The sequence below is a fragment of the Plectropomus leopardus genome, chromosome 2 (assembly GCF_026936395.1).
Source record: "Plectropomus leopardus strain MGB_pleo_1.0 chromosome 2, ASM2693639v1, whole genome shotgun sequence".
Taxonomy (NCBI): domain Eukaryota; kingdom Metazoa; phylum Chordata; class Actinopteri; order Perciformes; family Serranidae; genus Plectropomus; species Plectropomus leopardus.
This window is the reverse complement of record NC_142177.1, coordinates 665,832-679,244: the sequence shown is the minus strand read 5'-3', so window position 1 is coordinate 679,244 and position 13,413 is coordinate 665,832. Positions and strand designations below refer to the sequence as shown.

Genomic DNA, 13,413 nt, shown 5'->3' with positions numbered 1-13,413 from the left:
TAAACTTTAGCCTATGCTCTGAATCCTAGTGAAGTCATCAATGATATAAAATGTAAACTTTAGCCTGAAGCTTCAGAAGATTTTCCTTCTCAGCAGAGCAGGTTAAATATTCATTTTTCCCCTTTTTCTTCCTGTCTGGAGGCTGGATCTCTTGCCTCTCTCTGGGCTTTTCCTTTGTCTTTCCCTTCTCATGTTTGCCTCTGTTAGAGTTGGCTTTTCTACCCAGGGAGGGGCTCCAAGCAGCTTTATTGGCTCACGCCTCCTCTCTGTGTCTCTATCACTGTAATGAAAAGGGGGGATTGAGCACCACTGTGACGTCACCCTCTCCACCCGTTCACTCTTGTCCTCTCTCTGCCTCTTTCTCTCTTTGCTTTCATCTCCTCGACTCGCTCTGCGACTGACAGTGGATGGGTGGTCATGTGATGCTCTAATACCCTGGGATTTTCTGCCAGACATGCTCTGTAGGCTCCCTTCCTCCATCCATTCCTATCTGTCAAGAGGTTGCCTATTATTGTCCTGCATCCAGCCGCTTGCTCAGCTCTCCTTCCTGGAGGATCTTTTTCTAGCTGATAACAACATTTACCTCTGACTGAGGGCTAGAGGGTGTGTCAGAACACTGTCCCTTCACACACTCAGCAAAACATACACACACCTTGGAATATATATGCAAGAGACAGCAGCGGGGACGTGGCAGCATTTGTGCATGTGGCTGGTAAGTGACATGCTGTGTGTGTGTGTGTGTGATCTTGTTATGATCAGCACTTAAGGTTACTGTATTATGTCTGATCATTTCCACTAATAACTTGTGTGTATTCCAATGTAAATAAAAATCATTGATCCAGTGTGAGTGTGTGCCAGGAATAAATTAATGTGTTCACTGCTTCACTCTAACTGAACTGCTCTCCCCCTTCAGTCTGCTTTCTCATTGATTTTGCAAATAATTTATCAGTTATTGATAGAATGATTATTGATGTGTTGGCTGAAATTGAATTGGTTGTGGATTTGCATGTGGGGCACCTAGGTTTTTTGAGCATGTGGGGTGAAAGCCTTCTGTCTATTATTAGTTTTTATCATTATTTGCTATAGTTAACATGTAATGTTAACAGTTAACATTAAGGTACACCTCATCATAAACACAGACAGGGTGGTGTGTGTAGCAGCCACCATTGACCAACAGCTGCTGCCACCTGAGCTGGCCACTGGCAGCTTGTAGCTCAGTGTCACCACAGCAACCACAAACCAGTGTTATGGACTGACTGGCAGACTGATATTGCCCTCCATACAGACACACCCCTTGTTTGGCTACAACATGTCCATGGACAGCAGTGCTTCAAAGTTAGTGTCCAATATGGGCCAAGTTTTGGTGTTTGGGTTACATAAGAGCACAGGTGGAAAAATTGGGGATTTAAATATCCCTAAGCCTAGCTATACCAGCTCCTGGTAGGCCACAGTTTATACTAATACCTTTGGTTTCCAACAGCAAGGAAGGATGCTGGCTTTACTCAAACCTGTGTGAGCTCCACTCTCATGTTTCACTGCACGGCACTGCATGCTGCACTTTCTTCACTGTCTGCGCTTGCTGTGCTAGTTGCAATGCTGCACTGGTTGGGCTGGTGTCACTGGCTGCCCTGGTTGCATTGGTTGCACAGGTAAGGCTGGCCCAGTATCGTCTTTGTGTGTCCCCAACCATGCACTGAGCTCATTGTTGGTTTTGGTTAATTTGGGTTAAAAATTTGATGCAGACTATACAGAGTGTAAATACATATCAAAAAGAGCATATGTAATATACAATGTATATTATATATACATGACATTTGTATGTTTCGTGTGTATCATAGCATTTCTAAAGTGAGCTTAGATTACATGGAAATGAAAAGGAGATGGTGGATAGTGAGAAACCTTGACATGACAGCAGCCAAGCAACAGACCACTGATTGAGACTAAAACAAACACATTCTTGTTTTTTTTAGTAAGAAATTGTTGATTTTCCAGCAGCATTTGTGGCACCAAAAGCAGGTATTTTAAACCAAAATATGAAGTTTTCTAAACATAACCAAGTGGTTTTTAACAACATTTTAAATTAAGTGTTGTTGAGACACGTAAAGACACATAAAGTTTCAACATAGTCATTACATGTCATTACGTACAATGTACGAGAGTTAGATTTTCATGGTTTCACAGCCATTAGACTGTAGTGCTACACAGTGCATAATATGAGGAAAGAATAAGACTGAGCCTGGATTCTGGAAGATTTACACAGAGGATGAGAATGGTGAATGCAGTTTCCATAATACTTCAGGAGATAATCTCTTGTATTTTGCCTTTGATATCACTTTGTTCTAACAGTCAGTAAACTCAGCCAGTAACAGTCAACTTGAGACAGAAAACAACACTAGCCTTGTATACACGCCTGTCCTCCAACCTGTCCCCCTGGTTGAACACAATAACTGAGGTTAGATTGATCATGAAAGCCTTAAAACTGAGGTACACAATGCCAGTCCATCCTGTGTGAAATTCTATGTTCACGTCATATGGAATTTATAGTGGAGGTGGGAGGATTTTTCAACTTGTGCAAAGATAAATTGTTCATGCCAGCAGACTCCAAAAAGGATGTTATTTAATATGATTGCAGAGGAAGATATGGTTCAACATACTTTTAACAGTGTTTGGTTGGTTTAAATATTCAGACAGTGTCTCTATTAAAGCCAGAGTATACAGCTGAAGAAATGCAGCAAAGCTGCAAAGGAAGAAGCATTCCACCAGAGAAAGGCTGAAACTGCAGCTGTAGTCATGTAAGGAGATAAGGCCATCAGGAACCATCCATACCTGAGCTGCTGAGAGCAAACAGCCACTGGTGCTGCTACTACTCTAATTGCTCTCCAACAGCAACAGATTTTAAATCATTCTGTTGCACTGAATGTCAGTGTGGGCAGATTTTGTTGGATGTTGTCACTGCTGACAGCTCCGAAGGAGCCCATCTGTGTGTTACTATACATGCTCGCACTTAGACTGAGGTGTGCTGGACACTATCTTCAGGATCTCAGAAAAGAAACTGAAAAAGAAAAATAAGACATGGCATGGCTTGTTCTCACCCCAAAAAATTCTCTAGTATATTTTAACAAGTCTCTCTAAACGTCATGTTAGCAAGCACACTAACCTATCATACTCGCTAAAAGTTGCCCAGTGTATCATTGCCCTCACATTATTTGTTGCCTGAGCTAAGCTAAGGTAAGACAACTTAGCCACCTTGCTACTGTCATGACCACAGTGGTATTTGTTTCCAATAACTGTTCACAAACTGGTAGCTTTATAATGACAAATAATAATGACATTATTATGCAATATTGTCTGGCTTTTTGGTTAAGTGGGTGCTACAGGGGAATAAGATTTTTGTTTTCACAGTATATTTCTTTTATTTTTATTTTCTTTTTCTTCTTTCTCTGTATTTTGAATTTGTAATTTCTAAAAGCCTCTTATGGACAGGTTTTGCAAATTTGCATTTTGCCATAAACACTCAAAGCAGTGCATCTGGAACTTGAGCATGTCTGAATGTTACAGCACCAATGTTACTGTATTTCCATGTCAAATAAACAAATGAATACAATAAATAAATACATTTTAACAGCAAAATAATCAGATTTGGGCCACATTTGCTTATAGTGTGAACGCAGCCTCAGAGCTGTCCCCCAGGACACGTGTTAATACCAGGTGTAAACATGGCTAATACCACTGTTGCCGCAGACTGAATGAACAGACAGATAATAAGCTCCTGTACAACTGTATGCTTTAAAACACAGTTGAATTACTTGGTTTAGAATCCTGGTATATATTCTGAAATGAAATCACGAATATTCGAAATTTACAGAATATCAACATTGGACAAGGAAACAGCCTTGACCAATCACAGGCGAGCAGGCAGGGAGGGTCAGCAGCTTCAATGACGCACTGCTCTTAAAACACACAGCAGAGATTCTCCACTTCTCCACTACTGTTTGTCAACCATCTGCAGAGTTTCATTTTGGCCAAAAGGAGCTTTTCTGCATGCATGCAGCTGCCTCTTTCTTGATAACACTTTAACATATTCATCATTTATTTTTGCAGTCACAGAAGAATCCTAACTATCAGTGAGCATAGGTAAACTTACATCTGTGTGGGTGTGTCTGCATGTCATTTGGCAGGGTGCTGTGCAGAATGCCACATGGCAGTGTTAAGTTAATCCCAGCCAATTCCACTCCAATCCTCCCAGCAGAGCTGATCAGGCCGGCAAAGCAGGATAAGAGGGCTTTGATGCTTCACCCCACTCTGTCATCACACTGCATCTGTGGAGACACACAGTATGTGTGTGTTCATAGGAGGAGAGGGAGCATGAAGACGCAGCCTGTTAAAGAATTTTAGCTGTATGCCCCATGATCTATCAAAGTTAACCAGTTAACAGGCAGTGTAACTACACGGTTTCTTTTTTTGTGATCAAATTGCTGTGTTAAAACTTAGGCAAAACCCATTTTTGGCTCCCCGTTTATTGATTAGAATGTGTAATGATGATTATATTCACTGGGTGACAATGTTGTTCAAAGATATCAATGTCTGAAGCTGAGAGAAAAAAAACAAGGAAGCTGATTTTGGAAAGATGCTCTTCTTTTATGGACTTAAGCTGACACTGAAAGTCGAAGTAAAAAAATAATCATCCAATTACATGTTTTACTCCATGTAATGGCAATATTTTTGTTGAATAGCACAAACATGACAATATGTGTCCTTATATTACTGGGGAGAGTGTTTTCTCGGTTGACACAATTATGATAAATGGAAGCTGAAGCAATTATTAGATCATAATGTAGCGCCAATCTCAAATTTTCTTTTTGACTAATTTATATGTGTTTTATCTTATGATTGGCAGATATATAAAATCACTTATTCTTTACTAAAAGGGGTGGCTTGGATTTATTTAGCTTAGTTAACTTGATTTAAACTGACTTTTTGATTTTGACGTCACATTTTATACAGTCTCTCTCAGTCTCAGATTTATTATTATTTGCATTTATTTATTTTTTTAATTTATATATTTTATTTTTATTAAGTTGCTTTTATTTTTAGCTCTCTATTGTATTACATTAACTATTGTAATTTTAAAAAGGTAATACATTATGAAAGTATTCAAGAAATTATTTTTTTGTATTTTTTTCCGAATGAAAAGATGTGCTTTGTTAACATCAGTAATGTTTTTATACTTAAAAAAAGGAAGATTAAGTTACATACACACACAAAAAGATCCAGTGATGCCTAACACATGTTTATGCCACAATTACCAAAACTGTCAACCTACTGGCTAAGTTGTGCATCTGCTGCCTGTATGGGTCATCTAAAACAAACAAAAAAAAAGCTGCTTTTTAGTATGATGGATAATACTTTCTTTTTTTGTCAGACTGATGGATAAAAAAGTCATCTAGAACAAAAACACACACTGACAAAGTATTTGCAAATAATAATTATTTACAAATGTAACACAAAATTCTGTGTCTGTGTCATGTTTGCATGAGTTGCTACACTGTAAAACATGTCTAACTGACCCAGTCTGCTGCCTGTCTCTTCATCCTAAAATCTGTTAAGCTGAATGACAGACTGAATGACTTGTCATGTGACCTTGAATTTTCTTGTTGCTGTTTGTTTTACATACAAGAGGTGATGTACAAATCTAAAGGAACATTCCACTGATTTTACATGCACAGTATACATCCGTTTACTCACGAAAACATGATGTCTTTGTCAGACAGCCGGGATGATTTCATAGTGATGTCATCAGAATTTTAATACAAAAGCTGTGTTACAAACTGGAGTGTGACATGTAAAAGACAGGAAGGGTCTGATGAAAGCGATTAGCAAGTTACATCATGGGAAGTGACGGATCCAGTGTTTTTGGAACCTGACCCATACTGGGGAAAATATTAAACTGGCCTCTGCTGCACTGACTTTGACCTTTAAAAAATCTGTTGCATGCAGATTAGACTCACATAAACTTTGTAAATAAAGTTTGCTTTATTTTGATGAGTAAAATAACAGGTGGTGGGCAGCTTAACTGCCTTAAAGGGTCAACATACAGTATACTGTCAGTGCTCATATCTCTTAAAGCATCACATCTCCCATCTTACATGCATCCTGTTCCCAGGTCTTTATCATTACTGAAGATGTTGAAATGTTTTTTTCTCCTCTGAGTGCTGGTGTGAGTGCAAGAATTTTGGGAGACTATTGCCCTGCTGCTGGTTAGCGTCCGTTCCTGCAGGTCATATCAATCAATCAATCAATCAATCAACTTTGTTTATAAAGCACCTTAAAGCTAGCTAAAACAAAGTGCTGTACATCAGATGTAAGAGATTAGGAGGAAGAGCAGGAAAGCTGGAATAAATGACTGCTGCAATGGGAGGTAGATTATTATTTTTTTTTTACTAAATATGCCATATAACCTACTTTATATTACAAAAATCAGTTTAATATAAGTGTTTTTGTACTAACTTAATGTACAAAAATCAGTTTAATATAAGTGTTTTTGTACTAACTTAATGTAAGGTGACATATCTCAGTTGACAAACATTAACATTCATCTCGTGACTTTATTTATAACCACATGTTACCAAAAACTCAACTGATTTCACACTCAACTGATTTTCACTGATCCCCCTGATTTAATAGGTGTAAAATTACTAAATGCACTCTATGATAATATTGTGGGTGTTGATAAGAGTTCCATTAGTATATTGAAATTGGAGGTGATAATATGGCACAATAATGGCAGTACAAGGTTGCTTCAAGCATGAACACAGGCGTAGCTTAAGACAGGACCACAGCAATGGCAAAACCAAGACCATGATCAGGGTGAGCCAAGGGTAAAGTATCAGTGCAGCCACAGCACAAGCATGATCAAAGGCAGGGTCACAGCACCAGCACAGCCATCACCACGATCAGGCACAACCAAGATTGCAGCCAGGATCCAGGAAAACTAGGAAACAAGGGAACAGGAATGCTCCGGAGAGGCAACAGGGTAAGCATAATGCAGTAAACACACATTTGCGTTTTCAGATGGAGGGAGGAAGAGAAGGAAAAACCTATGTCAGCCTAACTAGGGGCTGGTCTAAGCAACCTGAGCCAGCCGTAATTATGAGCTTTATCAAAGAGGAAGGGCTTAAGTCTACCCTTAAAAGTTGAAACGGTGTCTGCCTCCCTGACCGAAACTGGAAGATGGTTCCATAGAAGAGGAGCGTGGTAGCAGAAGGCTCTGGCTCCCATCCTACTTTTGGAAACTTTGGGAACCACAAGTAACCCTGCATTTTCAGAGCACAGTGATCTTGAGGGTTGGTCGGGAACTATGAGCTGTGACAGATAGGATGGAGCCTGACCATTTAGAGCTTTGTAAGTAGGAGGAGAAAATGTGGTCCCTTTTCTTGGTTTCCATTAGAACACCTGCAGCAGCGTTCTGCACCAGTTGGAGAGACCTAAGAGATTTGTTGGGGCAACCGAATAATAGGGAGTTATCCAGCCTAGAAGTAACAAATGCATGTACTAATTTTTTGTAATGGAACAGGATATGTCTAATTTTTAAATACCTCATATTTACATTTATTGTGCAACACAAGCATGTGGCTAGGTTTAGAAAAAACATCAGGTTTGGGCTTAACACACAGGAAGTGAAGAACAAGCAGAAATATTCACGGTGTTATTGGACACCAGCGGATAGCCAGCAGGCACCTGCCACAGCAGCATAATTCATGGGCGAACTGTCAACAAGAAACAAGAAATGAACATAACAGCAAATAAATCAGTACTATGCGGAAACCTTGAAACATCTATAATATAGCTCCACAGCATTTCGAGTGCTGTCCTCTTGATACATTGGTAGGTAAAGGTTTAAGACTTACAGTTAATGTGGGACTTGATCTCAGTAACAGGTTATGTGCACTGGTGCATGTGGAGCTGAGGATCACATGCACAGCTTACATTTTGCTATTGTTCATATACAAATGGTAGTTGGGGCCCTGCTCCTAGAGTGAAGAAGAAATCAGGTTATCTGAGTGAATATGTATCTGCTGAGGACAGTGATGATGAGTAAATGTGTCAGGTAGCCCTAACATGCAGAGAAACTGTGTCATTAACAAACTCAAAGGATGGGTTAGTATGAAGAAATGCAGTCACTCAGAGAAACTGTCACATTTACCCTAACCAACTAGCCTCAGGGTAAGAAAGCAGTGAGGGGTTTATGCAGTTAAGAAGAACGTTGATTGATCTGCCAAATACAAGGCACAATATGTAGCCAAAGGAGAGTCAAAAGATGGCTTATGCAGAGGTGTGGACTCGAGTCACATGACTTGGACTCGAGTCAGACTCGAGTCATGAATTTGATGACTTTAGACTCGACTTGACAAAATGTTACAAGACTTGCAACTCGACTTGGACTTGAAGAGCAATGACTCGTGACTTCACTTGGACTTGAGCCTTTTGACTTGAAAAGACTTGCTACTTTCACCAGAACACAAAGATTAAAATATATGTTAGAAACGAACGCTCTGCATCTCTCTCTCTCTCTCTCTGTGCGCATTTGTGTGTGTGCGTGAGCTGCAGGCACAGCATCCAATCAAATTAGATCCACGTTGTTTTGATCCGACAGCATCCAATCAAATTGTAGGACAACAAACAACAAAGAAGAAATAGTACTCATTCAATGGGCCAGTTGAAAATGATACCAAGGATAGTGTCGTTTGGGTACAAAAGTTACGAAGTGGTCAACAAAAAACGGATTGCAGTGTGCAAAACATGCGGGTCGAAGATTACAGACGGAGAGGCAACAACTTCGAACTTCGTTCGACATCATTCGAACTGCACAAAGAGCGGTAAGTAGAGCTGGTGAGCTAATGCTCAGATAACGTTAGCTTATCGGCTAAGTAACTGTGCTAGTAAGGTGTGTAGTTAATGAGGCTGTAAACTTAACGTTACACTGCAAACACGATGATGATCTGTTGCGTCCACTGTGGGTTCATTCCCTGACTCATAGTTTAAAATGTAATTCATGTGAATGCTACTGCAGGTCCTTCATCCCATCAGCTGTCAGACTCTTTAACAGCACTACTTAATGTAGCACTGCTTTGTCTGCTATATAACTCATTCACTTCCCTACCTTATGCATTACTGTATGGTTGCATTGTTTTTGTTTTTTTTTTTTTTGTTGTTTTTTTTTTATCTCTGTGCAATGTAACGGGTGAGGTGTAGACCCAGATGCAGTACACCGATTAACAGTTCTAGTTGGTAATGACGTTTATTTAAACCAACACAGAAAATGCACCAAAGATGGTGAAACAGTACTGGTAATTGTCCGTTCTTCGAGCAGAACGCCTAAACAAAGTCTCTGGTGAATGGACGGTGGGAAGAAACGGAGCTTACTGCACTCGACGCCGTCGAGGAGGAAATCCCGTCGTCCGCTGGATCGGCGACACGTGTGGAGGTACCGTCGAGGAGAGAGTGGAAGAGTGGTCGGGGACAGGCGGAGATTTCGTAGCCGGCGGAGCAGTCCGTGAATGCAGCGGTGCCGATGGGGAGCAGGCAGAAGGATCGTCGTGGACAGGCGGAGATTTCGTAACAAGCGGAGCAGTCCGTGAATGCAGCAGTGCCGATGAGGATCAGGCAGAAGGATCGTCGGGGACAGGCGGAGGGTTCGTTACCAGCGGAGCAGATCAGAAACGCCGAAGCAGAGCATGTGGTCAGGAACAAAAGGCAGGTAGGTTCTCCAGGGAGCAGGCGAGCAGAGCAGGTCGGGGACAGGCAAGGTCGGCTTCGTGTGATCAGGCAGGTAAACGCTGGAAAGTCTTGCATGCTGCGAAAAAACGATCTGGCGACGAGTGTGTGTGCTGAAGGGACTTATATCAGGTACTGATTGCTGATGGGCTGCAGCTGAGAGGTGAGTGAGACGAGGTGGCAGAGGAGGTAGGCGTGGCTAGCAGGTAGAGAGGGTGAGTGGAAAAACACTGGCAGAGTGGCAGGAGGTGGATGAGAGGCAGGAACCGTGACAGAACCCCCCCCTCAAGGGACGGCCCACGACGTCCCAAAAACAAGTCCACAGAAGCAGGGTGGGAGGAGGGGGCTAGAATTCCTCAGAGACATCCGAAACACTCCCATCGTCCCCAGAGAGGGAACCGTCCCCCTCCAAGGCAGAAACCACGTTGTCACCCCCAGACGGAGCAGACACAGGGGCAGGACGAGGAACAGAATCAGAATCCCCCCGGGTCGAGGCGAGCCTGGAGGGTTGGTCCGGATGCAGATGATGGAAGTCCGCCACGAGTCGAGCATCCAGGATTTGGCGAGCCAGGACCCATGACCGTTCCTCCGGCCCGTACCCCTCCCAATCCACCAGGTACTGGAGCACCCTCCCACGGCGACGGGAGCGGAGCAGGCGGTGCACCTTGTAAGCAGGAGCCCCATCAATGATGCGTGGAGGCGGGGGAGGCTGAGAGGCAGGTTGCAGGGGGCTGTCTCTGAAAGGCTTGAGTCTGGAGACATGGAAGACGGGGTGAATCCGCATAGTGCGGGGCAGCCTTAGCCGGACTGCCACCGGGATGATCACCTTCTCGATGGGGAATGGCCCGACAAACTTGGGAGCCAATTTCTTGGAGTCCACCCTCAGGGGAAGATCCCAGGTCGACAGCCACACTTTCTGCCCCACTTGGTAAGCGGGGGCTCGGGAGCGGCGACGATTAGCTGCCTTGGCGTTCCGATCTGCAGTTCCCAGCAGGGCGGCTCTGGCCTGAGTCCAAGTCCGTCGACAGCGACGGATGAAGGCTTTAACAGAAGGGTAAGCAGTCTCTTTCTCTTGCGCCGGGAACAGGGGGGGTTGAAACCCATAAGCGCACTGGAATGGTGACAGGCCAGTGGCGGAGCTGGTGAGGGTGTTGTGGGCATACTCCACCCACAGCAGTTGCGAGGCCCAGGAGGCGGGGTGTTTAGATGTCATACACCGGAGGGCCGTTTCCATTTGTTGATTTTTCCTCTCCGTCTGGCCGTTTGACTGTGGGTGATACCCGGAGGACAGGCTGGTGGAGGCACCCAGGAGACGACAAAACTCCCTCCAGAATGCAGAGGTGAACTGGGGGCTCCGATCTGAGACCACGTCAGAAGGGAGACCATGGAGCCGGAACACGTGCTCCAGGAGCAGCTCGGCAGTTTCTTTGGTAGAGGGGAGCTTGGGCAAAGGCACAAAGTGGGCCATCTTACTGAACCGATCTACCACTGTCAGGATAGTGGTGTTGCCTCCCGACAGTGGCAGACCGGTTACAAAGTCCAGAGAAATGTGGGACCACGGACGATGAGGCACAGGTAGTGGCTGTAGATGGCCGGCAGGAGCCCCCCGAGGAGCTTTATTCTGATTGCAGACAGGGCAGGCATTTACAAAGTCTGTGGTATCTTCATCCATGGTGGCCCACCAAAACAGCCGTTGTAGGAACTCCTTGGTCCGTGTGATCCCTGGGTGGCAGGTGAGACGAGAACTGTGAGCCCATTGCAGGACCTCAGATCTTAATCCCTGGGGAACGAAGAGTCGGTCCAGGGGGCACGAGCTAGGACCCGGCTGGTCCTCCACAGCAGCTTTAACTCGCTCCTCGATCCCCCAGGTGAGGGCGGCCAGGAGACGAGAAGGGGGAATAATACTGTCCGGGTTGGGGAGGTCCTCCTCCCCAACTAGAAACTGACGAGACAGGGCATCAGGCTTGACGTTGCGGGAACCAGGTCGGTATGACAGGGTGAATGTGAACCTTGCGAAGAACAGAGCCCACTGGGCTTGACGGGAGTTGAGTCTCTTGGCTGAGCGGATGTACTCGAGGTTCTTATGATCTGTCCAGACGAGGAAGGGGGTCTTGGTGCCCTCTAGCCAGTGTCTCCATTCCTCCAACGCCAACTTCACCGCCAATAGCTCCCGGTTACCGATGTCATAGTTCCTCTCCGCCGGTGACAATCGTCGGGAGAAGTAAGCACAGGGGTGAAGCTTCTGGTCCTCAGCAGAATGTTGCGACAGGACAGCCCCCACACCCACATCGGAAGCGTCCACCTCCACCACGAACTGTCTCTCGGGATCCGGGATCAGGAGAATGGGAGCTGAACTGAAGCGTCTCTTGAGGAGCTGGAACGCTGCCTCTGCGTCCGGGGACCAACGGAAGGGAACCTTGCAGGAGGTGAGAGCGGTGAGAGGTGCAGCCACCGCACTGTAGCCACGGATGAACCGCCTGTAGAAGTTAGCGAACCCCAGGAATCGTTGCAGCTGTTTGCGGGAGTCAGGGACCGGCCAGGAGGTAACCGCTGAGACCTTGGCAGGGTCTATCTCCATGCGATTAGGGCCAATGATGTAGCCCAAGAAGGGAACAGAGGAGGCGTGGAACTCACACTTCTCAGCTTTCACGAAGAGGGAGTTCTTTAACAGGCGTTGCAGGACTGTCTGGACGTGGTGTATGTGTTCTTGCTTCGAGCGGGAGAAGATCAGGATGTCATCCAGATACACGAATACGAATTTGTTGAGCAAGTCTCTGAGCACGTCATTGATGAGAGCCTGGAAAACAGCCGGGGCATTGGTGAGCCCGAAAGGCATCACCAGGTATTCATAATATCCCGTGGGAGTATTAAATGCTGTCTTCCATTCGTCCCCCTCACGGATCCGAACCAGGTGATAGGCGTTGCGGAGATCTAGCTTGGTGTAAATGGTGGACCCCTGGAGCAGTTCGAAGGCGGAAGCAATGAGGGGTAGAGGATAGCGGTTTTTTATAGTAATGTCATTCAAACCCCGGTAGTCGATGCAGGGTCTCAGGGAGCCATCCTTCTTGCCCACGAAGAAGAACCCAGCACCGGCGGGAGATGAGGAGGGGCGAATGATGCCGGAAGCCAAGGCGTCCCCAATGTATGTGTCCATCGCCTCTCTCTCTGGTGCCGACAAGGAGTACAGGCGCCCCTTGGGAGGAACAGAGCCAGGCAGGAGGTCGATGGCGCAGTCGTAGGGTCGATGTGGAGGCAGTGACGTGGCCCTTGTTGAACACCTCCCGGAAATCATAATACTCAGGGGGTACCTTAGAGAGGTCAGGAGTGGAACAGGAACTGGCAGGCGACGCGGGCGTGACTGTTTGTCGTAGGCAGACCTGGTGACAGGAGGGGCTCCAATCCAATATGGACCCCGTGGACCAGTCGATGTAGGGGTTATGGCGGCGAAGCCAGGGATAACCGAGGATCAGGGGAATGCTTGGAGATCTCAGAACGTGAAACCTGATTGTCTCTAGATGCGTACCAGACAGGAGCATCGAGATGGGGGTAGTCTGGTGAGTCACCCTCCCCAGGAGATGGCCATCCAGCGCGCTAGCCGGGATGGGACGAGGAAGAGGGTCCAACTTGATCTCCAGCTGC

At 45.2% G+C, this 13,413-nt stretch overlaps 1 protein-coding gene across 1 annotated transcript in view; it reads left to right on the top strand.

Annotated features, from left to right (window-relative positions):
* Positions 1-471: 471 nt before the first annotated feature.
* Positions 472-13,413, top strand: part of plekha6 (pleckstrin homology domain containing A6) — a 151,695-nt gene continuing 138,753 nt past the window's right edge. The window contains exon 1 of the mRNA XM_088082478.1: positions 472-712. The gene's annotated coding sequence lies outside the window, so the exon portion shown is untranslated. The remainder of the gene's footprint in view (positions 713-13,413) is intronic.